Source organism: Symphalangus syndactylus, chromosome 12 (genome assembly GCF_028878055.3).
Source record: "Symphalangus syndactylus isolate Jambi chromosome 12, NHGRI_mSymSyn1-v2.1_pri, whole genome shotgun sequence".
NCBI lineage: Eukaryota > Metazoa > Chordata > Mammalia > Primates > Hylobatidae > Symphalangus > Symphalangus syndactylus.
The window spans coordinates 65,567,834-65,594,394 of NC_072441.2; the positions used below are offsets into that span (position 1 = coordinate 65,567,834).

A 26,561-nucleotide genomic window follows, 5' to 3' on the forward strand; every position below is an offset into this window, starting at 1 on the left:
TTTGACTTTTTTATGCTTTAGCTTTGGTAAAATTCTTTCAGCTCTTGCATTACACCCTGTACTCTTGAGTGTAGCTTCAGTGTTCATGTCTGGAATGTTCTTTCCACCCATCATCACTGCCTTGCCTGGCTAGCTCTTTCATCCTTCAAGTCTCAGGTTAAACAGTATTTCCTCAGAGAGGTCTACCCAAATTGCTTCTATACTAAGTTGGGTGTCTTCTCACACCTACGCAATACAGTATTTGTTCCTACAGGAACCTGTACTTACCCTATTATAACAGTACCTACTTGTTTGTAAAGAGTATTTGCTGTGGCAATTATATATTTATCTGTTTTCCAGCTAGACTATAACTCTAGGAGGGCAAGTGGTAAAATTTGTTCACTGCTGAATCCTAAGTCTCTCATGGTGCCTGGTAGCCAATAACAAATTGCTGAACATATAAAATTCACAACAATCTGGACTGTTTTCCTCATACCCAAGTTCCATCTTCCTAGTCCTCAAATGCAACAAAAACAAGACAGCTATGTAGGCATTTACACAGAGATCTTAATCTTGCATAGGAGTGAGCATTATAAAGTGAATTGAAAACACGATGGGAATGCAGAACATAAGGAGTTGAGAAATCTATTTTCAGGCTGAGATAATTTGTATCCAAATTTACAATCTAAGGAAAACTCAGGAGGGCCAATCTAACAAAAATGAGTCCAATGACACACATAGTTCCCACCAAACCATAATAAGTTTTCAGACCTAAGATGTTAGATCACTTAAACCCTTCAGTCTCAGTTTCCTTATGTGTAAAACAAGGGATCCTGATCAGCTGGTCATTAGGATCCTTTCCAGGGCTAATATATGCCCTAATATTTAAAGGCTAAAAGATGTAAACTAGTGAAACACTAATCATTTGCTTTCATCCTATAGTGATATGATTTTTTTCCTTTTTAATCTGTTTAAGGACATTACAGTCTATCCCGTTAAGCTTACAACTAAACCTTCAAATCTATTCAGCTATAAAAATCTTACAAAATGCTCCTCAGATCATTAACTTGCATATTTAACAAGGGTAACTGCAATCTGATGAAACAACAGCATCTACCTAAACCCAAAATGAATTACTGAAATATATTTAACTTCTGTGTAAATAATAAATCTTACTACGTGTCTTAAGTGCTAAATATCTTGAATTGTTGGTCATTTCTACGGCAATCGGAAGGCAAAGTCGTGCCCCAGGGTGTAAGACTTGAATTTATGGGCACTGTTTAACACCTAACTAAAAAACTGAAAGATACATAGTCTTTGCATCACCTCACTGGGCTGGTGGTTGAGATAAAAAAATTGTTGAAACCACAGTAATTTTTGAAAAAAAAATTCAAAACAAGTTATAGTAAGTTCCAGTAAATAAAGTAGCGTGTAAACATTTTACTGTTATCAGTAGCAGCCCAGTTTCTAATCAGCCACTGGAAACCCAAGGAAAGACTAAAGTAGTAACAAGTTTGTCTCCTGGTTTAGATTAATTACAAACTAGTTTTGGCAACTGCTTGTTCTATCAAATATGTCATGACAAAGTAATAAAATGTTAAAAAGCATGCTGGAAAAAAAAAAAAAGACGTACTTGGAACAAAAAACTTGCATCGGACCAAGTGTAACGCTATCCTCCAGATTTCTCTCAACAGGGCCGCCTTAAGTCCAGGAGTAGAAGAGCGCTGCGGCGGACGCTGGCAGCCACAGGTTGAATGACAAAGAGCCCCCGTCAGCACCACTCCCAGGAGTCTGCGGGCTGCCCCGTCCCCTCCGCAAAGTCTGCTCGAACCCTGCAGTCACGCCTTGGCTGTAGAGAATGCAGCTCTCCGCATCACTCTCGCAAGTCACCAGGTGGGGCAAGGATCGGCGGGCCAAGAAGGTCGGGGCGGACAATGTCACGAATCATAAATAACTCCTGCCCGGAGTCCCTTCCCTTGGGGCAGAAGCGGCCAGGAGAGTCTGGAGGTACCACATGCAGCAGCCTCATGTTATCCCTTTTCCAGATCAAAGCATCTCTCGAGAAGCCTATTGAAGACTTACTTAGAGGGGAAGGGACTTCCCCAACGTCACCGCGCACCACGACCCAACTCCTCGGCCAGGCCAGGGACCGGCATCTGACCACGGGGCCCGCGGCTCGGCTGAGAGAGGCGCTGTCCCCAGCGCCTCAAGGTCTCCTTCACCAGCACTGCGGTCCGAGGCCACGCGGCTGCCTGTGACCACGATGCCCTCTGCTGGGCCGCCTCCCTCCGCCGGAGACAAAGTCTCCCAACCCCGGAGGTCCCCTCCGACCCCACCAAGGCAGCGAGGGCACCATGGGGTCCGCGCCGCGTGCCGCCGGCTGTTACCCAACTAACCGTTATATGCGCGGATCGCAGCGCCGAGCGTGTGCGTGACGTGGTGGCGCGAGCTGGAGTTCCACGGGGCCCAGGGTCCGGCTCCCGTCCTTCGCTCGCTGCCTCGTTTGGTTGTTCCAGCACCCACGCAGCCAGCCAGTCACGTCGCAGCTCACCACTTTGTCTGGCCGGGCCGGCGAGGCTGCTTTATAACCCGCCGGGGCCCGAGCATGCGCACAGGGGGCGGAGTCGTCTCTCCCGGCCGCCGCCCCCTCGCCGCCACACGCACATCCCAACTGCAGCCCGCGCCTCCACACGCTTTCAGCCGCGCGCGCCTCCTAGCTCGCCCGCGCGCGCCGGCGCCCCCTCCCCGCCACGTGACCGGCGTCCCAGTCCGACCCGCGCGCTGCGCCCCTGCTGAGCGGCGCAGAGCTACCGCGCCCTGCCGGACTCGCCCCTTGGTCCATGTCTGACGAACTCTAGGCAACCTGCCCTCGTTCGGGACACAAACATCGGTCTCACCCCTCAGTTTCTGCCAGAGAAAAAGGAAAAGTCACCAAGAGGCCTGACCCTGACGGGTGGGGGGAGATGCGCGTACGGAGTAGCGGGAAGCGACTGAGGAACTGGGACTGGGCAGCATTTGACTGGATGCGGGTGCCGCTGGCACCCGGGAAGACGCCCGGGGGCCGGCGCTGGGGAGCCGGGCATGGGCTGGGATGTGTTTGAATTCCAATCCGGGCCTGACACCAGTTCAGTGACCTCGGGAAGTTCCCCAACCTTCCGGGCCTGTTTCCTCCCTCAAGTGGCGACAGTAATAGAACCGACCTCGTAGGCTCATCCGGAGGTCCTGATGGGAGAACTCATGCAACTTGCCACCACAGAGCCAGGCCCGCGGCGGCTGGCGCCTGGTGGGTATTAAAGACGAGTCGGGAAAGAAGAGCAGGTAAGAGGGTGGGGAGACTGGCCCAGTGGGTTGGGGTGTGCACCTCGGCCACGTGGAAAAGCGAGAATGCAGGGGCCGGACGCTTATGGACGATGCATATGTGGGGCCAGATAGAAGTGTGGCAGGCGGCGCTGGGGCTGATGCGCCTCACCCGGATTATCCTCTGTAATCCTCACAGCCCTGTGAAGTGGGCACTGCCATGAACATTTTGTAAATAAGGGACCCGAGGCTCAGAGAGGTGAAGTAACTTTCCAGACGGCCTAGCTCGTCAGCGGCCAGCATTTGAAGTCACACTCCAGAGCCTGTTTTTAACATAATAGCCGCTGTGACCGCATAACCAACGTGTGTGTGTTGAAGTGATCAAATAACCATGGAGTGTCTTTGATGTCCAGGACTTTTGAGAAATACCGAAAAAGTATGAGGCAAGGCCCCTGCCTTCAAAGAGCTTGCAAGTTTTGGGGGGAGACTTAGGCACAAATTAACCAACATCTGTTGAGCACTTGCTGCTTGCCAGGACCCTGCCGTTCCCCTCGTGTCTTCCTCCCTTCGAGGACTCACCCCCTCACTTACCCTCCCCCTCAATTCTCACAGCAACCCTGGGAGGTAGGCCTTATGGTTTCTGTTTTGCAAATGAAGAACCTGAGATTGAAGAAGAGTAGAGATTGGAGGATCAGGTCCTGAGAGGTCCCATGTGCTTTCCAATAACAGTTCAGTATATTAGAAGACAGTATGGCATCCACGGCCAAGTACTACTAGTGAGTAATACAGTAATTGCTTTTTACATTTGATAAACACGGAGAAAGGGAAGGCATTTCGGGTCATTGGGGCAGCTAGGACTTATAAGAGCAGTGTTAGGGTGGCAGCAGCATTCAGGTAGATGGTAAGGAGAATTAAGTTAGAGAGACAGGATCCTGAGTCTGGTTCAGAAGTAAATTTATAAGGTCCTGTTCTATGGAATGTAGTGAGAAGTGGTTAAATAAGATGAATCCCAGGAAACCTCAAAAGAAGGCTTATAGAGCCCCATAGGGTGGTAGATTCACACTATAGACCTGAGAGCCAGATCTGTTGAGTTCCAAATTTGATTCTTGCACTTACCAGCTCTGTGTCCTCAGGCAAGTCATTTTACCTTTCCAAGCCTCACTCCCAACTCTGTAAAACAAGGATAATACCTACCTCAGGGTTATTATGATAATAAAACTAGTATTTATTTCAGGCCGGCGTGGTGGCTCAAGCCTGTAATCCCAGCACTTTGGGAGGCCAAGATGGGCGGATCACTTGAGGCCAGGATTTTGAGACCAGCCTGGCCAACATGGTGAAACCCTGCCAATACTAAAAATACAAAAATTAGCCATGCCTAGTGCATAGTACCAGCTACTCAGGAAGTTGAGACAGGAGAATTGTTTGAACCCGTGAGGCAGAGATTGCAGTGAGCCAAGATCTCATCATTCACTCCAGCCTGGGCAACAGAGTGAGATTCCATCTCAAAAAAAAAAAAAAAAAAAAAAGGTCCGGGTGCAGTGGCTCATGCCTTGTAATCCCAGCACTTTGGGATGCTGAGGCAGGCGGATCACGAGGTCAGGAGTTCGAGACCAGCCTGGCTAATATGGTGAAACACTGTCTGTACTAAAAATACAAAAAATAGCCGGGTGTGGTAGCATGCGCCTGTAGTCCCAGCTACTTGGGAGGCTGAGGCAGAAGAATCACTTGAACCTGGGAGGTGGAGGTTGCAGTGAGCCGAGATGGTGCCACTGCACTCCAGCCTGTCCAGCCTAGGCAACAGAGTGAGACTCTGTCTGAAAGAAAAAAAAAAAAAATTAGTATTTATTTGGCAGTGTCTAGCATATAGAAAACATTACAATGAAACCTAACCCTAAAGATTAACCCTAGAGGCCCTTCCCTTGAATAGACCCTAAGGAGGCTCTGAGAGGGGCCCTAACAGTATGTTCAACAGGATCATACTTTGTGTTGTATTGCAATTTTGTACTCCTGTCCTTGGAGATAGATAGTCATCAAAACTATAGACACCTCAGGCCCTACAAAACCTGGATCTGCTTTAATAGATTTTAGTGTTGTGAAGACTTTGGAATCAGAAGACCTGGTCCCGGCCGGGCACGGTGGTTCACGCCTGTAATCTGAGCACTGTGGGAGGCTGAGGTGGGTGGATCACCTGAGGTCAGGAGTTCAAGATCAGCCTGGCCAACATGGCCAAACCCTGTCTCTACTAAAAAATGCAAAAAAAAAAAAATAATAAAAAAAATAGGCCTAGGCCGGGCATGGTGGCTCACGCGTGTAATCCCAGAACTTTGGGAGGCTGAGGCAGGCGGATCACCTGAGGTCGGGAGTTTGAGACCAGCCTGAGCAACATGGAGAAACCCTGTCTCTACTGAAAATACAAAATTAGGCCGGGCGCAGTGGCTCACGCTTGTAATCCCAGCACTTTGGGAGGCCAAGGCGGGCGCATCACGAGGTCAGGAGATCGAGACCACGGTGAAACCCCGTCTCTACTAAAAATACAAAAAAAGTTAGCCGGGCGTGGTGGCGGGCGCCTGTAGTCCCAGCTACTCGGAGAGGCTGAGGCAGGAGAATGGCGTGAACCCAGGAGGCGGAGCTTGCAGTGAGCCGAGATTGCGCCACTGCACTCCAGCCTGGGCGACAGAGCGAGACAACGTCTCAAAAAAAAAAAAGAAAGAAAATACAAAATTAGCCGGGCGTGGGGGCGCATGCCTGTAATCCTGGGAGGTGGAGGTTGTGGTGAGCTGAAATCACGCCATTGCACTCCAGCCTGGTCAACAAGAGCGAAACTCCATCTCAATAAATAAATAAATAAATAAATAGGCCAGGCGCAGTGGCTCATGCCTGTAATCCCAGCACTTTGCAAGGCTGTGGCAGGTGGATCACGGGGTCAGGATTTCGAGACCAGCCTGACCAACATGGTGAAACCCCGTCTCTACTAAAAATACAAAAATTAGCCTGGCGTGGTGGTGCGCACCCGTAATCCCAGCTACTCAGGAGGCTGAGGTAGGAGAATTGCTTGAACCCAGGAGGCAGAGGTTGCAGTAAGCCGAAATCGTGCCACTGCACTCCAGCCTGGGCGACAGAGCACAAAAAGAAAAAAAAAAAGAAGATCTGGTCCCATAACTGCTATCTGTGTTATTCTGGGCAATTAATTCACTGAACTTCCCTGGGCTTTAGTTTCCTTGCCAGATAAATTAAAAATAATACCTACTAGCCTAAACTGTTGTGTTAATCAAATGAGATAGTATCTGCAGAAGTAATTGGTAAAACTTGAAAAGTGTTCTGTAAGTATTTATGAATTAATGTCATAATTTGTCTGAAGTCCATAAAAGGGAAAAATTAAAAGCAACTCCAAGGCTCTTACCTGGAAAAATAGAAACAGGGTGGGTGGGTGAGCTGGTGAAAATAATAAAATAATACAGGTAAAATCCTTGCTCTTCTGCCAGGTTTTTTTCCTGATTTGAGGCACATGACATTGAAGAAATGAACTAGGGAGCATAGGATGAGAAATCAGAGTGGAGAGGAAATTGGAGATCATCTAAGGCACTCCTGACTTTTTACAGAAATGGAAATTAAGGCCCAGGGACACTAAAAGACTTGTCTGAGGTCTCCCATCTAATGATTGGCATGATCAGAAACTCCAGTTTCTTTAAGTGTAAAGAACAAGTACAACCTTTAAGATAAAATATTTTGTCATGGGGGTCTTTCAGAATCATTACATCAGAACCCAGAGAAGGCCTGGCACTCTCTACTGGCTTTTAGCTTTATCACAAAATTCTTAGGATTCACTTTTCTGTTTTAAAGGTTGATAGACTGGATGCTGCTATGGTAATCTGCCTCAGGAAAATGCCGGACTGTTGTTTGCAAGCTGGTTAAGTGAGCAAATCTTGGGAAGATTTCAAGGTAAGAGTTGTAACTTTGGAAGTTAGTGATGCAATAAGAAATGCAAATGCAGGCCGGGCGCGGTGGCTCACGCTTGTAATCCCAGCACTTTGGGAGGCCGAGGCGGGCGGATCACGAGGTCAGGAGATCGAGACCACGGTGAAACCCCGTCTCTACCAAAAATACAAAAAATTAGCCGGGCGTGGTGGCGGGCGCCTGTAGTCCCAGCTACTTGGAGAGGCTGAGGCAGGAGAATGGCATGAACCCGGGAGGCGGAGCTTGCAGTGAGCCGAGATCGCACCACTGCACTCCAGCCTGGGTGACAGAGCAAGACTCCGTCTCAAAAAAAAAAAAAAAAAAGAAATGCAAATGCAAACTTCCAAAGTTATGATATAGGTACTCTTTAAGCTGAGTAAGTTGCTCTATTGCATTATCTGAAAAAAGAAAGATGAAATTACAGTGTGTTCTCCAGAATTCACCTGCTTAACTTGCAGTCTTTCAGTTACTTCACCATTTCTGTGATGTAGTAAATAGGAAGGTGATATTTTGCCCATTTTAGTAACAATAAACAGTACAGGAAAGGATTCTTTTTTTAATTGACACATTGTAATTGTACATATTCTAGGTTACAGTTTTGGTGTTTCCATACATACAAATGTTGTATACTGATCAAATCAGGGTACTTAGCATATCTCTCACCTCATGCTATTTTGTAAATACGATACCTTATTGTTAACAGCAACCCTACTGTGCAATAAAACACCAGAACTTATTCTTCCAATCTAATTGTCACTTTGTACCTGTTGACCAACCTCTCCCTATCCTCCTTTCCCATCTCCCCTTTCTAGTCTCAGATAACGACTGTTCTTTCTGCTTCTAGGATATAAACTCTTTCTTTAAAAAAAATTAGATTCCACAGATCATGCAGTATTTGTCTTTCTGTGTCTGGCTTATTTCACTTAACATAATGTCCTCCAGGTTTAACCGTATTTTCACAAATGGCAAGATTTCATACTTTTTTACAGCTGTATAATCTGTTATCCATATGTACCACATTTTCTCTTTTTTTTCTTTTTCTTTTTTATTTATTTATTTATTTATTTATTTTGAGACTGAGTCTCACTCTGTCCCCCAGGCTGGAGAGCGGTGGTGCAATCTCAGCTCACTGCAACCTCCGCCTCCCAAGTTCAAGTGATTCTTCTGCCTCAGCCTCCCAAGTAGCTGGGATTACAGGCGCCTGCCACCACGTCTGGCTAATTTTTGTATTTTTAATAGAGACGGGGTTTCACCATATTACTCAGACTGGTCTTGAACTCCTGACCTCAAGTGACCCACCCACCTCGGTCTCCCAAAGTGCTGGGATTACAGGCATGAGCCACCGTGCCCAGCCTCACATTTTCTTTATTCATTCATTCACTGTTAGATGTTTGGGTTGATTCCATACCTTGGTTATTGTAAATAGTGCTGCAGTAAACATAGGAGGGCAGATACCACTTCAATGTAACTGATTTCATTTCCTTTGAATGTATAGCCACTAGTGGGACTCGTGGCTCATACAGTAGTTCTATTTTTAATTTTTTGAGGAAAAAGTTTTCAACAAAGGTGCCAAGAACACACATTGGGGAAAAGATAGTCTCTTAAATAAACGGTGCTGGGAAAATTGGAAAGTCACATGCAGAAGAGTAAGACTAGACCCTGTCTCCACCATATACACAAATCAACTCAAAATGGATTAAAGACTGTCTTCTATAGCTGCTGTACTAATTTGTAATTCCACCGAAAATGTGTGAGTGTTGTCTTTTCTCCACATCCTTGCCAACACTTGTTTTTTTTGTTTGTTTGTTTTGTTTTGTTTTTTAAGACAGAGACAGAGTCTCACTGTGTCACTCAGGCTGGAGTGCAGTGGTGCAATCTTGGCTCATTGCAACCTCTGCTTCTGGGTTCAAGCAATTCTCCTGCCTCAGCCTCCCGAGTAGCTGGGACTATAGGCATGTGCCACCATACCTGGCTAATTTTTGTATTTTTAGTAGAGGCGGGGTTTCACTATGTTGGCCAGGCTGGCCTTGAATTCCTGACCTCAAGTGACCCACCTGCCTCGGCCTCCCAAAGTGCTGGGATTACAGGCATGAGCCACCGCGCAGCCTGTCTGTTTGTTAATAGCCATTCTAACTAGAGTGAGATGATATCTCATTGTGATTTTGATTTGCATTTGCCGGATGATTAGTGATGTTGAGCATTTTTTCATGTACCCGTTGCCCATTTGTATGTCTTCTTTTGAGAAATGCCTATTAAGGTCTTTTGCCCACTTTTAAATCAAGATAATTTGTTTATCATTGTTGAATTAAGTTATTTATATATTCTTCAGATATTAACTCCTTGTGAGATGTATAGTTTGCTTATATTTTCTTCCATTCTTTAGATTGTCTCTTCATTTTGTTACTTGTTTCCCTTTTATGTACAGTACAAAAGCTTTTCAGTTTGATGTAATCCCATTGGTCTATTTTTTGCTTTTGTTGTCTGTGCTTTGAGTTCTCTTTTTAAAAACCCTTGCCCAACCTGGTATTGTAAAGCATTTCCCTTATGTTTTCTTTTAGTAATTTCATAGTTTCAAGTTTTATATTTAAGTCTTTAATCCATTTTGCGTTGATTTGTGTATATGGTGGAGACAAGGTCTAGTCTTAGTCTTCTGCATGTGACTTTCCAATTTTCCCAGCACCATTTATTGAAGAAACTGTCTTTTTCCCAATGCGTGTTCTTGGCACCTTTGTTGAAAAACAGTTGGCCATAGATAAATGAATTTATTTCTGGGTTCTTTATTCTGTTGCACTGGTCTCTGTGTTTGTGTTTATGCCAATACCATGCTGTTTTGGTTACTACGGTCTTGTAGTACATTTTGCAATCAAGTACTGTGATGCCTCAGCTTTGTTATTTTTGCTCAGGATTGATTTGCCTATTTGAGTCTTTTGTGGCTCCGTATGAGTTTAATGATTGTCTTTTTTTTTTTTTTTTTTTTTTTTTTTTTTTTGAGACAGAGTTTTGGTCTTGTTGCCCAGGCTGGAGTACAATGGCGCAATCTCGGCTCACCGCAGCCTCTGCCTCCCAGGTTCAAGCGATTCTCCTGCCTCACCCTCCCTAGCAGCTGGGATTACAGGCATGCGCCACCACGCCTGGCTAATTTTGTATTTTTAGTAGAGACAGGGTTTCTCCGTGTTGGTCAGGCTGGTCTCAAACTCCTGATCTCAGGTGATCCGCCCTCCTCTGCCTCCCAAAGTGCTGGGATTGCAGAGTGAGCCACTGCGCCAGGCTGTCTTTTTTATTTCTGTGAAATATATTATAGGTATTTGATAGAGATTATATTTAGTTTGTAGATGACTTTGGGTAGTATGGGTGTTTTAACAATACTAATTCTCCCATGAACATGAAACGTCTTTCTATTCATTTGTGTCTTCTTCAATTTCTTTCATCAAGGTTTTATAGTTTTCAGTTTAGAGATCTTTAACCTCCTTGGTTAAGTTTATTCTTAAGCATCTATTTTTTTTTTTTTTTTTTTTTTTTTTTTTTTTGAGATGGAGTCTCACTCTGTCGCCCAGGCTGGAGCGCAGTGGCGCAATCTCGGCTCACTGCAAGCTCCACCTCCCGGGTTCACGCCATTCTCCTGCCTCAGCCTCTCCGAGTAGCTGGGACTACAGGCGCCCGCCACCACACCCGGCTAATTTTTTGTATTTTTGGTAGAGACGGAGTTTCACCGTGGTCTCGATCTCCTGACCTCGTGATCCGCCCGCCTCGGCCTCCCAAAGTTCTGGGATTACAAGCGTGAGCCACCGTGCCCAGCCCTTAAGCATCTATTTTTGTGTAGCTATTGTAAATGGAATTATCTTCCTGATTTCTTTTAGGAAAGGATTCTTTTTAAACACAATATTTTGTCATTAAGAACACTGCCCCCCCATAATATATAATAATTTAATAGGGAATATGGAAAATGTGATTTGCTTTTGAACCATGTTTGAAAAAAGTTTTGCTAAGCAAATACCTGGTGTAAAGAAGATAATGCCAATCCTAAAGACATTCTTTCTTTAAAGTTGAGAGCCCTCTCATTCAGAATATCATCATCTAATTTCAGGTTATATGTCAGGTGTAGTCCTCCTGCTTTCAAAGGCCTATGTCTGGATCTAGGATGAATTTTGCCATTCTTTAAAGAAAGATTAACTCGGTATTCATGAGATGCACTCTAAGCTCTTCCCTGACCTCCCCCATTTCTCTTCAGTACTCCTTGCTCTGTTTTGACCTATCACTTATCTTACCAGCCTGCACCAGTATCCTAATCAGTTACTTCTCTGGCACTCTACTGACATGACATGACGCAGTCAAAATAGTTTGCTAGAAAACAAAATGTTTGCAATAAAAAGTCTTCAACATGACAAATAAGTCAAAAATTATTGTTTCCAACTGCTGGTTTTTTGTATGTTTAGTTATTCTGGTGGCCAGGGATTTGCTTTACTGCTTCTTTGGGCCTTTGAGAATTTTTTTATGCACACACAGACACACACACACACACACACACATACATATATATATATATATGTTTCCTAAGGAATCATATTGTACATACTGTTTTTTTCCACTGAGACAGAATCTCACTCTGTCTCCCAGGCTGGAGTACAGTGGCGCGATCTCGGCTCACTGCAACCTCCGCCTCCCGGGTTCAGGCAATTCTCCTGCCTCAGCCTCCCAAGTAGCTAGGTTTACAGGGACGCGCCACCATGCCAGACTGATTTTTGTATTTTTAGTAGAGACGGGGTTTCACCACGTTGGCCAGGCTGGTCTCAAACTCCTGACCTCAGATCCACCCGCCTCGGCCTCCCAAATTGCTGGGATTATAGGCGTAAGCCACCACGCCTGGCCGATGTTTACTACTTTTTAAATATTTGCAGGCTGTGTGTGGCGGCTCACACCTTTAATCCCAGCACTTTGGGAGGCTGAGGCAGGTGGATCACGAGATCGGGAGTTTGAGACCAGCCTGGCCAACATGGTGAAACCCCGTCTCTACTAAAAATACAAAAATTAGCCGGGCATGGTGGCAGGTGCCTGTAATCCCAGCTACTAGGGAGGCTGAGGCGGAGAATTGCTTGAACCTGGGAGGCAGAGGTTGCAGTGAGCCGAGATGGCGCCACTGCATTCCAGCCTGGGTGACAGTGAGCCTTTGTCTCAAAAAATATATATATATATTTGCAATGGCTTGATAATATGAAACATTTACATTGCTTCTTAATAATCATCTAAGAATTAATTTAGATTAAAAAGCACAAAAGTTTGAAACATACCCAAAATATTATGATAATCTGACAGTACTGCTTTAAAACTTTAAAGGTGGCAAAACAATCCATATGGAAAACAAACAGCTGAGAATATTCCTTTTTGACCTATTTATCTTCAAATTCAATTTGTTTTCCTTTTTTTTTTTTTTTTTTGAGATGGAGTCTTGCTCTGTCACCCAGGCTGGAATGCAGTGGCACGATCTAGGCTCACTGCAAGCTCCGCCTCCCGGGTTCACGCCATTCTCCTGCCTCAGCCTCCCAAGTAGCTGGGACTACAGGCACCCACTACCACGTATAGACGGAGTTTCACCATGTTAGCTAGGATGGTCTCGATCTCCTGACCTCATGATCCTCCCGCCTTGGCCTCCCAAAGTGCTGGGATTACAGGCGTGAGCCACCGTGCCCGGCCAAATTAAATTTGTTTTCAACCAGATTACCTGAGGCTCAATCTATGTCATTGTAATTCCCACTCTGGTCTGATACGGCTTGACTCCTGCTCCTTGTTTTTGCTAGCCCAGGGGGATAGTTTTGACCTGTGCTCTTTGTAACCTACATCATCGCTATTTAGGATCTTTTCTGGGAAGCATTCTTTCTAGAGATGGTCCCATGTATTTGCCAGACCTGTTTTCTTCCTTGACCCCTAGCTACTAAAAGTCCTAACCCTGAGTAGCTTCCCCACCTCTCTCTTTTCCTCCCTCCCTTCCCTCCTTTCTTCCTCCGTCTCTAGTAAAGTATTTTAGGCAAATGGGATGGGGAGTTCAATAATAACAATAATAAATTGATGATAACCAAGATTTCTGGGATACTTACCATATGCCAAGCATTGCTCTAAGCACTTTAGATGTAGTAACATTCATTAATTCCTCACAAAAATGCTATAAACTAGGAACTGTTACAATCCCCATTTTACAGACATATACAGATACGGAGAGGTTAAGTAGCTTCCCCAAGGTGACATAATCAGTATTGTCTCGAGTCATCAGAAAGTAGTCATCATGGCTGGGCACGTTGGCTCACACCTGTAATCCCAGCACTTTGGGAGGCCGAGGAGGATGGATCACGAGGTCAGGAGTTTGAGACCAGCCTGGCCAACATAGTGAAACCCTGTCTCTACTAAAAATACAAAAATTAGCCAGATGTGGTGGCAAGCGCCTGTAGTCCCAGATACTTGGGAGGCTGAGGCAGGAGAATGGCTTGAACCTGGGAGGCGAAGGTTTACAGTGAGCTGAGACTGTACCATCGCACTCCGGCCTTGGCAACAGAGCAAGACTCTGCCTGAAAAAAAAAAAAAAAAAAGAAAGTAGTCATCATTTAGTTTTCACCAAAAATACACAAGTAGAAATTGTCATTTGTAGCTATTAATACCATAGGAGACTTAATCCATAGAATTTAATGCCATCTTGACTTAGAAAAAGCCTGTTTTGGGTTCCTTTTATGTTAGTAGAGCGAAACAACCATTATGAAAGCATGTGCCATGAAAGGTGCCTTTGAAACCAGAGATTCACCACAGAGAACTACCCCCTGCTTATCCGAATTTGGAGTAGTTATCAGTCTCTAGTCGGCTAAGTTGGGGACAAAGATGATGGGACATGGTTTTGTTAGCAGCTTATTTATTTATTTATTTATTTTTTGAGATGGAGTTTCACTCTTTCACCCAGGCTGGAGTGAACTGGTGTGATCTCAGCTCACTGCAACCTCCGCCCCCTGGGTTCAAGCAATTCTCCTGCGTCAGCCTCCAAAGTAGCTGGGATTACAGGCACGTGCCACCACACCAGGCTGATTTTTGTATGTTTAGTAGAGACAAGGGTTCACCATGTTGGCTAGGCTAGTCTCGAATTTCTGACCTCAGGTGATCCACCCACCTCAGCCTCCCAAAGTGCTGGAATTACAGGTCTAAGTCACCACACCCAGCCAACTAACAGCTTAATTTTAAGGTCACCTATTTCTAGGAAGTTCTGGGTGTCCTGGTCCCCATATTCCATGCTATAAGATCATTCAGTGTGAGAACCTGGACTTTATAGCCCTCAACCAAAGCAGCAGCAGATAGTTGGAATTACTGGACAGCTGCACATCAAGCCTACTGTGATTCAGCTGAGGGGTGCATGTGGTGAAGGAGGCCTCTAACATCACAGTGACTGGCTTTGTGTATCCATCTGCCTGGGGATCCAGACCTGGGTGTTCTACCTGGACCTTCATACTGCTACACTGGTGAGCAAGATGAGGCTTAAATAAAGCATACAATTCAACTTGTGGTGACCTCTGAGAACCCCAAATCCGCCATGAATCCCTGCACCACACAATACCAGTGACACTTGTGCCAAGGTGAGGTCCAGTAGCTACCAAACCTACTTCTGAGCTGCATATTAGAGTGAAGCCTTCCTCCCTACCTTCCCTCTGTCTTACCTTTTGCACAAATCATGGGCTCAGATGTTATACCTATTATTGCACTCTGATAAGATTTTTTTTTTTTTGCAGTCATGGAATAAGGCCATACCCTGTGGGTAGAGTATAAAGGTTTCCCTCTATATAGTAGGTGTTCTCATTATCAGTCATTCAAAGAAAAAGAGAATCCTCACCAGAAAAACTTGGAACATGGAACAGATGGAAGGTGGCACTTCTGGATATGCCTTTTTACATCTGAACTTGGAAGAGTTAAGAATTGTTGAAGGCCCTTCTCACTGATCAGGGGAAATAGCTTCTGTCACAGAACTGCCTACTCCAGGAGAACCAAAAATGAAAGTAAACACCCATATTTTGTAAGTCTGTTCCTGAACTTCCATCAATCAAGTTTAATCTAAATCAAGGATTCAAACTGAGAAGCATTTAAGGACCAAGAAAAAGTTAATTAGCCCAGTATAAGTCAACAAGAAATGGTAAGCAGTATGGGGGAAAAGGAGTGCCACACCCTTCTAGGCATCGAAATTCAAGCATTTACAATGTACTGCATGAAGCACTACCCTATACAGCACTAATAACAGCCCAAACTTGCTTGACATTTCTACATAATACATTATTCATTAATTCAGAAGAAAAATAGAATTATTAAAACCCCTAACTTTATTTTTAATTAATATAAAGGAGGAACCAACAACAACAAAAAATTGTGTGGGAGTTAGAAAATAAGGACTAGGTGCCTGGGTGTGGTGGCTCACACCTGTAATTCCAGCTACTTGGGAGGCTGAGGCAGGAGAATCACTTGAACCCAGGAGGCGGAGGTTGTGGTGAGCCCAGATCGTGCCATTGCACTCCAGCCTGGGCAACAAGAGTGAAATTCCCCATCTCAAAAAGAAAGAAATAGGTAGAGCCGGGCGTGGTGGCTCACGCCTGTAATCCCAGGAGGCTGAGTTCGGTGGATCACTTGAGATCAAGAGTTTGAGACTAGCCTGGCCAACATGGTGAAACCCCATCTCTGCTAAAAAAAAAAAAAAAAAAATACAAAAATTAGTCGAGCATGGTGGCAGGCACCTGTAATCGCAGCTACTTGGGAGGCTGAGGCAGGTGAATCGCTTGAACCCCAGAGGCAGAGGTTGCAGTGAGTTGAGATCGCGTCACTGCAGTCCAATGACAGAGTAAGACTCCGTCTCAAAAAAAAAAAAAAAAGGTAGAAAGCAGAATGCTTCCTCCCGGTGCCAAGGGTGATTTATGAAAGATCCCCAAGGAAAAGTTGAATATCAGAATGAGGGTCATTTTGGCAGTCCCATCCCTGTATGGAGACACTCCTTTCGTTGTTACTTTTGGCAGATGAGGATTTGAGTTTAAGAGACCTGGTGGATTTCCGTTACAACTTCATAATTTCCCCCTATCCAAGACCCATGGTTCCATTTTTGTCACTATGGCCACAGTGGCTGAAATGGCTCACTTCATCCTTTGCACTAAACAGTCTTCAGCCCCACACTGCACCGCTAAATGGACAAGTTCTTTTTTCTCTAGTGTCTTAAATTCATGGCATCAGCCTGAGGCCTTTAGTTTTATACTGCTTTGGGAGAGTCCTCTTTAAAGTCTTAGAGATATACATATACCTCTTACTGTTTACCACCTCTAATTTAATAGCAAGAAAGAAACTGGAAATCTTGTAGGAATACTCTCTGTTCCTTTTTTTTTTTTTTTTTTGAGACAAAGTTTCACTCTTGTCACCAGGCTGGAGTGCAATGGCACAATCTTGGGATCTTGGTTCACCGCAACCTCTGCCTCCCAGGTTCAAGTGATTCTCCTGCCTCAGCCTCCCCAGTAGCTAGGATTATAGGTGCCTGCCAACACGCCTGGCTAATTTTTGTATTTTTAGTAGAGACGAGGTTTCACCATGTTGGCCAGGCTGGTCTTGAACACCTGACCTCAGGTTATCTGCCCGCCTCGGCCTCCGAAAGTGCTGGGATTATAAGTGTGAGCCACTGTGCCTGGCCAAGGAATACTCTTTGTTGTATGCTACCTACTGAGACAGCTAGTCTACTCAGTTACCCCAAAACCAAAAGGATAGTAACTCAACAAGCTCAGAATACACCATTCTGCTTGCAGCCATTGTTTTCACCACTACCCCATTTCCCCCTGCACACATAGCTCATTACCTTGTCACATGTACACTTACTATAGTCACAGCAGGAGCTAGAATCTGGAGATGTTACATGCCACACAAGAGGTCAGTGAGAAGCACAAAACCATACATTGCAAATGGGTAACATATCAGTGTGGCCATCCAAGCAGAGGATTAGGTACGGCCTTCATCTCATGTTCCCCTTAGGCTCAGATGGGCTAGATAATGGGGTTTTGCTGCTGTTTCCAATTCAAAGATAGTCAACCTGGGAGCTTTCTAACTCTATCATATGTACTTCATTTGTTTTACTAGTTACTCATTTGATCAACCCAGGGAAGACCATATCATGAATGAAACACAGCCCAAGTATGCTTTAACCATAACGTGGGAGTGCATAATTCAGGCTACCAAGACCATTTAACAGAATCCAGTGGAATGAGGGAAGTATGGACTACAGGAGTTAGTGGGGGAATTCTCAGTCACTGGAACCATGCTTCTAAACAAAGGCCTTCACCAAGAACCTAGGGCAATCTTATTCCATCTGCGAGAACTTATAGGGATATCACTAAATTATGCTTTGTCAAAATTGGGTAGTTTGTAGTTTATAAATACTATAAAACTGATATTTAAATCTAGGTCTACTTAATTCCTAGCTTTTGTTCTTAAGTGCTGGATTATTTTGATTCATTTATTTTGTTTAAAATCTTGACGTTATAGGAAAGGATGGGGATGAGGAGGATGATGAGGCAGGAAAATGCAGAACTGTTTCATAGTCCCAACGCTGAACCTTTGTACAGGCTGTTTCTTCTTCATATAAAGCACTTCTTGGCCAGGCGTGGTGGCTCACACCTATAATCCCAGCTCTTTGGGAGGCTGAGGTGGGCGGGTCACTTGAGGTCAGGAGTTTGAGACAAGCATGGCCAACATGGTGAAACCCAATCTCTACTAAAAATACAAAAAAACTAGCCAGGTTTGGTAGTGCGCCTGTAGTCCCAGCTACTTGGGGGGCTGAGGCAGGAGAATCGTTTGAACCAGGGAGGCAGAGGTTGCAGTGAGCCGAGATCGTGCCACTGCACTGTAGCCTGGGTGACAGAGCGAGACTCCATCTCAAAAACAGTAAATAAATAAAAATATAAAAAGCACTTCTTCCTTCCACTTGGTACAGTGTACAGAATAACATGGAGATGGAAGAGAGGCAGGTAGATTAAGGGGGAGCAGTTTTAGTAATTCTATTATATGATTCAGACTTCTTTTTAATTCAGCTTTCCTGCTAATTAATGTACATTAGTAAGATTTCTGCTGGGCGCAGTGGCTCATGCCTGTAATCCCAGCACTTTGGGAGGCTGAGGCGGGTGGATCCCGAGGTCAAGAGATCGAGACCATGCTGGCTAACATGGTGAAACCCCATCTCTACTAAAAATACAAAAAAAATTCGCCGGGCGTGGTGGCAGGCGCCTGTAGTCCCAGCTACTCAGGAGGCTGAGGCAGGAGAATGGCATGAACCTGGGAGGCGGAGCTTGCAGTGAGCCGAGATCGCGCCACTGCACTCCAGCCTGAGCGACATAGCAAGACCCCGTCTCAAAAAAAAAAAAAAATTTAATAAGGTTTCATAATTATTATATTTACCAACCAGGTTCTTTCTACATAATTATTGTTTTCTAATAAATTACTTAGAAAGGCCACCTACAAATCCAAATTATATACAAAATGTTTCATTTCCTATTTCCTTCCCAGGGATGCATAATTATTTTGGAAAAATCACTGGCAGCTGGGCACAGTGGCTCATGCCTGTAATCCCAGCACTCTGGGAGACCAAGGCAGGCGGATCCACCTGAGGTCAGGAGTTCAAAACCAGCCTGGCCAACATAGTGAAACCCCATCCTTACTAAAAATACAAAACTTAGCTGGACGTTGTGGTGCACGCCTATAGTCCCAGCTACTCAGGAGGCTGAGGCAGGAGAATCGCTTGAACCCAGGAGGCAGAGATCGCAGTGAGCTGAGATGGTGCCACTGCACTCCAGCCTGGGTGACAGAGCAAGACTGTCTCTTAGGGAAAAAAAAAAAAAAATCATTGGCTTGTAAGTTAAAATCTTTATCTTGCTCTACCTTCTCTGGAATAGCTACATCTCTCGTGTTTTTTTAACATTACATATTCACAAGCTTTACCAATTCATGGAAAGGATTCCTCTAGGATATTGGTGGATCTCTTGAAGCACTAAGAACCTCAAGCAAAAATGTATGCAATCTTTGTACTTTAAAATTAAAGTATTCCGGCCGGAAGAGCGCCCGCCCCGCCGCTTGGCGGCCCCTGGATCGAGATGAGCGTCTCCGCGTCGGTCGGGGGCCAGGTACCCCAGCCACCCCCGGGCCCGGCCGCCGCGCTGCCTCCCGGTTCTGCCGCGCGGGCCCTGCATGTGGAGCTGCCGTCTCAGCAGCGGCGTCTTCGACATCTTCGGAACATTGCTGCCCGGAACATTGTTAATAGAAATGGCCATCAGCTCCTTGATACCTACTTTACACTTCACTTGTGTAGTACTGAAAAGATATATAAAGGATCTCACCCTGTCACCCAGGCTTGAGTGCAGTGGGACAGTCATGGCTCACTGCAGCTTTGATCTCATGGTCTCAAATGATCCTCCTGCCACCATCTCCCAAGTAGCTGGGACTACGGATGTGAGACGCCACTCCAGGCTAACTTTGAAAAAATTTTGTGTAGAAACGGGGTCCTACTATGTTTCTTGGGCTGGTCTCCAACTCCTGGACTCAAGCTATGCTCCTGCCGCAGCCTCCCAAAGTGCTGGGATTATAGAATTTTATAGAAGTGAAGTGATTAAGAATTCCTTGGTAAGTTTGCTTTCTGACGGGTACATATGACTAAGTATATACACCTGTTTTCAGAAAATGCAGAAATGTAAAATAAGTTGAGGTTCAGCTCTGGTTTTATGATACTTTAATGGATCTGCTCAATTGTTAAATCATCATTGTTTTGTTCATTGCTGTATCTCTAGTGCTTATGTAGTAGGTGCTTGATAAATATTTACTGAATGAAATGACGAGTTAATGGCTGCAGCACACCAACATGGCACATGTATACATATGTAACAAACCTGCACGTTGTGCACATGTACCCTAAAACTTAAAGTACAATAATAATAATAAAAAAAAAAAAAATTAAAGTATTCCAACCAGGAGCAGTGTGGCTCATGCCTGTAGTCCCAGCGCTTTGGGAGGCCAAGGCAGGATGATTGCTTGAGCCCTGGAGTTTGAGACTAGCCTGGCCAACATAGCCAGACCACGTTTCTTAAAAAAAAAAAAAAAATTAGCTGCATGTGGTGGCACACACACTTGTAGTATCAGCTTTGGGAGGCCCAAATGGGAAGATTGCTTGATCTCAGGAGGTTGAGGCTGCAATGAGCTATGATCATGCCACTGCACTCCAGCCTGGGTGATAGAATAAGACCCTGTCTCAAAAAAATTTTTTTTAATAGATAAACATTCAGGCATTCCAAACTCCTAATGTGTTGTCTACTATTAAGAATGCATGCTGGCTGAGGCAGGAGTTCAAGACCAGCCCGGCCAACATGATGAAACCCCATCTCTACTAAAATACAAAAATTAGCTGGGCCAGGTGGTGGGTGCCTATAATCCCAACTAGTCAGGGGGCTGAGGTAGGAGAATGTCTTGAACCCAGGAGGCGGAGATTGCAGTGAGCCGAGATCTCGCCACAACAGAGTAAGACCTTGCCGGGCAACAGAGTAAGACTCTGTCTCCAAAAAAAAAAAAAAAAAAAAGAAAAAGAATCTGTGGAATTTAACATTTCTTTAAACTTAAAAAATAAGAAAAAATAAATTAAAAAAAATTAGAAGAATGCATGCTGGGGTCTGCTCAGTGATTCACAAGGCAGGAAATCTCTTGAGCCAAGGAGTTTGAGACCAACCTGGGCAAAGTGGCAAGACCCTGTCTCTACAAAAAAATTAAAAATTAGCAGGGCATGGTGGCACACTTCTGTAGTCCTAGCTACTTGGGAGGCTGAGGCAGGAGAGTCATTTGGGCTCATGTGTTTGAGGTTACACTGAGCTTGGATCACACCACTGCACTCCAGACTGGGCAACAGAGCAATACCTTATCTCAAGAAAACAAACAAAAAAGAATTCAGGGCTGGGGGCGGTAGCTCACACCTGTAACCCCAGCACCTTGGGAGGCCAAGGCAGGCAGATGACTTGAGGTTAGGAGTTTAAGACCAGCCTGGCCAACATAGTGAAACCCTGTCTCTACTAAAAATACAAAAATTAGCTGGGTGTGGTGGCAGGTGCCTTTAATCCCAGCTACTTCGGTGGCTGAGGAAGGAGAATTGCTTGAGCCCAGGAGGTGGAGGTTGCAGTGAGCCAAGATCGTGACACTACTCCAGCTTGGACGACAGAGCGAGACTCTGTCTGAAAAAAAAAGTTCAGATGGGAGGATCCCCTGAGGACAGGAGTTCAAGACCAGCCTGGGCAATGTAGCAACACCTTGTCTCTTAAAAAAAAAAAAAAAGAATGCAAAGCCATAGAACCTTTTCCTAGGAGAGAATGCTAGGAGGAAGGAGGGAAACAGTATATTTTAAGGTAAATAAGAAAGGCCTAATGCCCCGTGGATAGATTTTTCTATCTACATATTGGAGATAAGTTTAAATTTTGTGTTAGTGTTTGGGTATTACTTCCTGCCAACGTGAAAAGTTAACCTTTCTAAGACAATCTCTGCTAAGAATTTGGACTTTTTCAAGATTTTTGCCTACTCCTATCAAAGAGATTGCAAAACAATTTTAACTCACTAAAGAACATTTTTCACCTCTTGATTGTCCAGTACAGGTGTAGTACAGTTCTTTTTTATCTATCCTCCTTTTGTTTTTATAGACTGGAAGGTATCCAGAAATAAGGCATTCAGAAATGGAGGCACACATAGATGAAGGCAAAGGCCATTCCTATGAAGGCAGGTCTGTAGGCAGCTGGTTATTTGTTTTTCTCAGCCTCTCTTGGCATTCTACCTTCATCTGGAAAAAAATTTAAAAAGGAGGATACTTTATAGGCCCTGTCTCAAGTATCTGACTTCCCTGGGAAACTTGATTCTCACATTCAAAATATATGGGGAGTTTGGTTCAGTTAATTTTATCACACCAGAATTGTTGAAAAGCAGTAAATTATTACTGTATAATTGGTGCCTGTTTGTTATCTTAGGTATTGTCATTTCTGTTTTTAACTTGTTTGGAAAACCATAGACTATAAACTTTTCTCAACGTTCGATGCAGAGCTCCAACCGAACTAGCAAAGAACATTTCCTCAAAGAAACGGAGTATTTTTTTCTGTAACAATTTAACTTTCTGTCTTTCATTCTTCAAAATGTATCACTATAAATTTCCTACAAAAAGAGCTATTTCTTCTCTCAGTATCATACAGATTGATTTGTATAGATGTATATGTTTGGCTGTTAAATTATTTGTTGGTATAAAATGGTGAGTGTCAGTATAATAATGATGATAATAAATAGCAGCTAACATTTAAAGCACATACTCTGTTCCAGGCACTGTTGTAAGCATTTTACATCGAGTTGCTCAATCTAAAACCACTTTTATCTGGTTGTCTTTATTTATCTAGCAAAACTCTTAAGAATCTATGCTGCAATAAATTCCACAACTCAGCCTTCACCTTCCCAACAAAAATAACTAGAATTCCAGTGTTTTCTCTTTATCAGTTTGTCTCCAGGAAGCCATCAAGATTTTAGAACCATGCTAGTCCCCAAGACTTGATCTGAATATACAATAGGTAGCTGCATTGTCTATCTTAGGACATAGACCAGTAAACAAAACCAAAGGTAACTTTGCACTTAGTATAAGCCCTTGATGTTAGCTTCACTGAAGTAGGAGAGGCAGTAAAAATGTTGACTTGAAGTCTGCTCTACCTTTCACCATCTTTCAGAAAAATATTGATCAGGACTAGCCTCCTCAGCAAATGTAGGCATGTATAAAAATATGCTTCTTCATCCTTTATGATGTAATAAAGACTAATGGCTTAAACTTAGAAAGCTAACAAAGTGACAATAGTTTTTTTTCTCCCAATTCAGACCTATTTCTGTTCTTAAAAAGACATTTAAGCCAGGCGCAGTGGCTCACGCCTGTAATCCCAGCACTTTAGGAGGCCGAGGTGGGCGAATCACAAGGTCAGGAGTTCGAGATCAGCCTGGGCAACATGGTGAAACCCCATCTACAGTGAGCTGAGATTGCGCCACTGTACTCCAACCTGGGTGACAGAGTGAGACTCCATCTCAAAGAAAAAAAGACATTAAGTCTCATACAGTTATGAAATTTCACAATTCCAGAAAGCTTTAGTAATCAAAATATAGATTTAAGACACTTAGTCATTTCACTTAATTCATCCATCTATTCATTTATTCATTCATTCCATCTTTATTGAATACCTACTATGTGCAGTGCAGTTACTCCAATCTTATCCAACATTGGACTACTAATTAGTAAGATTTTTGTAATTCTGTTTTTAAATTATTCCTTTACATGGGACAAAATTCAAAAGGTATAATATACAATGAAAAGGAAATCTTGCACCCCAGTTCCCCAGCCATTCACCTCACCTCCTCAAACAAAAAAACAAGAAAAAGAACAATTAGGCTGGGCGTGGTGGCTCACACCTGTAATCCCAGTACTTTGGGAAGTCAAGTGGGCAGATCACAAGGTCAGGAGTTTGAGGCCAGCCTGATCAACATGGTAAAACCCCGTCTCTACTAAAAATACAAAAATTAGCTGGGCATGGTGGCGTGCACCTGTAATCCCAGCTACTCAGGAGGCTGAGGCAGGAGAATCGCTTGAACCCAGGAGACAGAGGTTGCAGTGAGCCGAGATTGGATCACTGCACTCCAGCCCGGGCAACAGAGTAAGACACTGTCTCAAAAAAATATATATATATTAAAAAAGAGTTATAATAAATACAGGCTTAGAAAAGAATAAAGTCTCAGAACAAGGTAAAAGAGTAATAAATTATGTGAAGATGTGCATTGTTATTTAACATATGGCTAACATGTTACAAGTTGTTCTTCTGAATGGTCACCTATCAACAATAAGGTGCTTAGCCAGTAAGTCAGAGCCCAGCAAGGGGGTTCTGTAGGTTTCCAGTTTTTCTGGATTGGTTTTTCTTCTAAGGGCTAAAAAGTTCTAATGAAGGTAGCCACTTCCAAAGTATTTACGTTTTACTTACCTAGCTAGTAAGCCAGTGTTATCTGATGAGTCCAATTCTAGGGTTATGCAAGTGAATGTAAATGCTTTTTTCTGCCACCACAGTTTTGATATTCAAATCCTAGTAATTTTACATTTAAAAGTATAATATTGGCCAGGCGCAGTTGCTTATGCCTGTAAACCCAGCACTTTATGAGACCGAAGCAGGCGAATCACTTGAGGTCAGGAGTTCAAGACCAGCCTGGCCAACATGGTGAAACACCATCTCTACTAAAAATACACACAAAAAAATTAGCCACACGTGGTGGCAGGCACCTGTAATCTCAGCTATTTGGGAGGCTGAGGCAGAAGAATTGCTTGAACCCGGGAGGTGGAGGTTGCCTTGAGCCGAGATTGTGCCACTGCACTCCAGCCTGGGCAACAGAGTGAGACTCCGTCTCAAAAAAAAAAGGAATACTGTCAATGTGCTAATGTCCTTCCAATTTGTGCAATATTAACCTACCGCAATGTTTAAGGTTTGTTAATGTTTCAATGCATAAAATTAACTAAGTATTAATCTTTTATTAAAAATATTTTATTGGCTGGGCGTGGTGGCTCATGCCTGTAATTCCAGCACTTTGAGAGGCCGAGCGGGCAGATCACCTGAGGTCAGCAGTTCAAGACCAGCCTGACCAACGTGGAGAAACCCCGTCTCTACTAAAAATACAAAATTAGCCGGGCGTGGTGGTGCACGCCTGTAATCCCAGCTACTCAGGAGGCTGAGGCAGGGGAATCACTTGAACCCAGGAGGCAGAGGTTGTGGTGAATCGAGATCATGCCATTGCACTCCAGCCTGGACAATAAGAGCGAGACTCCATCTCAAAAAAAAAAAAAAAAGCCGGGCGCGGTGGCTCAAGCCTGTAATCCCAGCACTTTGGGAGGCCGAGGCGGGCGGATCACGAGGTCAGGAGATCGAGACCATCCTGGCTAACACGGTGAAACCCCGTCTCTACTAAAAATACAAAAAATTAGCTGGGCGTGGTGGCGGGCGCCTGTAATCCCAGCTACTCAGGAGGCTGAGGCAGGAGAATGGCGTGAACCCGAGAGGTGGAGCTTGCAGTGAGCCGAGATCGTGCCAGTGCACTCCAGCCTGGGGGACAGAGAAAGACTCCGTCTCAAAAAAAAAAAAAAAAAAAAAAAAAAAAGAGCCGTGCCTGATGGCTCATGCCTGTCATCCAAGCACTTTGGGAGGCCTAGGTGGGCGGATCACGAGGTCCAGAGATGGAGACCATCCAGACCAACATGGTGAAACCTTGTCTCTACTAAAAATACAAAAATTGGGCCAGGCGTGGTGGCTCACGCCTGTAATCCCAGCACTTTGGGAGGCCGAGGCGGGCAGATCACGAGGTCAGGAGTTCGAGACCAGCCTGACCAACATAGTGAAAACCTGTCTCTACTAAAAATACAAAAATTAGCTAGGTGCGGTGGTGCGCGCCTGTAATCCCAGCTACTCAGGAGGCTGAGGCAGAAGAATCACCTGAACCTGGGTGGTAGAGGTAGCAGTGAGCTGAGATCACACCACTGCACTCCAGCCTGGGCGACAGAGTAAGACTCCGTCTCAAAACAAAACAAACAAAAACAAAAATTAGCTGGGTGTGGTGGCATGCACCTGTAGTCCCAGCTACTCAGGAGGCTGAGGCAGGAGAATAGCTTGAACTGGGGAAGTGGAGGTTGCAGTGAGCTTAGATCATGCCACTGCACTCTGGCCTGAGCAACAGAGCAAGATTCCATCTCAAAAAAAAAAAAAAATTGTGAAATTATTGATGGAAAAGGCGTGCTATAGTTTGGTTGTTTATCCTCCCAAACCTCATGTTGAAATTTGACCCTCTGTGTAAAGGCAGGGCCTAATGGGAGGTGTTTAGGTCATAGGGGTGGATCTCTCATGAATGGCTTGGTGCTGTCCTTGTGATACTGAGTAGATTCTTACTCTATTAGTTCCTTCAGAGCTGGCTTGTTAAAAAGAGCCTGGCACCTCCTCCCTGCTCTCTCTCTGTGTGATCTCCGCACACACAGGCTGCTCTACACTTTTCACTGTGAAGCAGCCTGAGGCTTTCACCAGAAGCAGATGTTGGTAATATGCTTCTTGTACAACCTGCAGAATTGTAAGCCAAATAAACCTATTTTCCTTTTTTTCTTTTCTTTTCTTTTTTTTTTTTTTTTTGAGACAGAGTCTCTCTCTGTCGCCAGGCTGGAGTGCAGTGGCGCCATCTCAGCTCACTGCAACCTCCGTCTCCCAGGTTCAAGCAATTCTCCTGCCTCAGCCTCC

At 44.5% G+C, this 26,561-nt stretch overlaps 1 protein-coding gene and 1 long non-coding RNA gene across 9 annotated transcripts in view; one reads left to right on the forward strand and one right to left on the reverse strand.

Annotated features, from left to right (window-relative positions):
• The window catches only part of SLC16A1 (solute carrier family 16 member 1), a 49,275-nt gene extending 46,735 nt beyond the window's left edge, over positions 1 to 2,540 (reverse strand). Inside the window, exon 1 of one of the 2 annotated variants that reach the window (XM_063625788.1) lies at positions 2,376 to 2,540. The gene's annotated coding sequence lies outside the window, so the exon portion shown is untranslated. Of the gene's footprint in view, positions 1 to 1,612 lie in introns of both variants that reach the window. The other variant, XM_063625789.1, reaches the window with a different exon arrangement.
• A 130-nt stretch (positions 2,541 to 2,670) lies between these two features.
• Positions 2,671 to 26,561, forward strand: part of LOC134734173 (uncharacterized) — a 59,009-nt gene continuing 35,118 nt past the window's right edge. For 4 of the 7 annotated variants that reach the window (XR_010117510.1, XR_010117508.1, XR_010117505.1 and 1 more), the window contains exons 1-2: positions 2,741 to 3,297; positions 7,117 to 7,215. This is a non-coding gene — a long non-coding RNA (uncharacterized lncRNA). The other 3 variants (XR_010117506.1, XR_010117504.1, XR_010117507.1) reach the window with 3 other exon arrangements.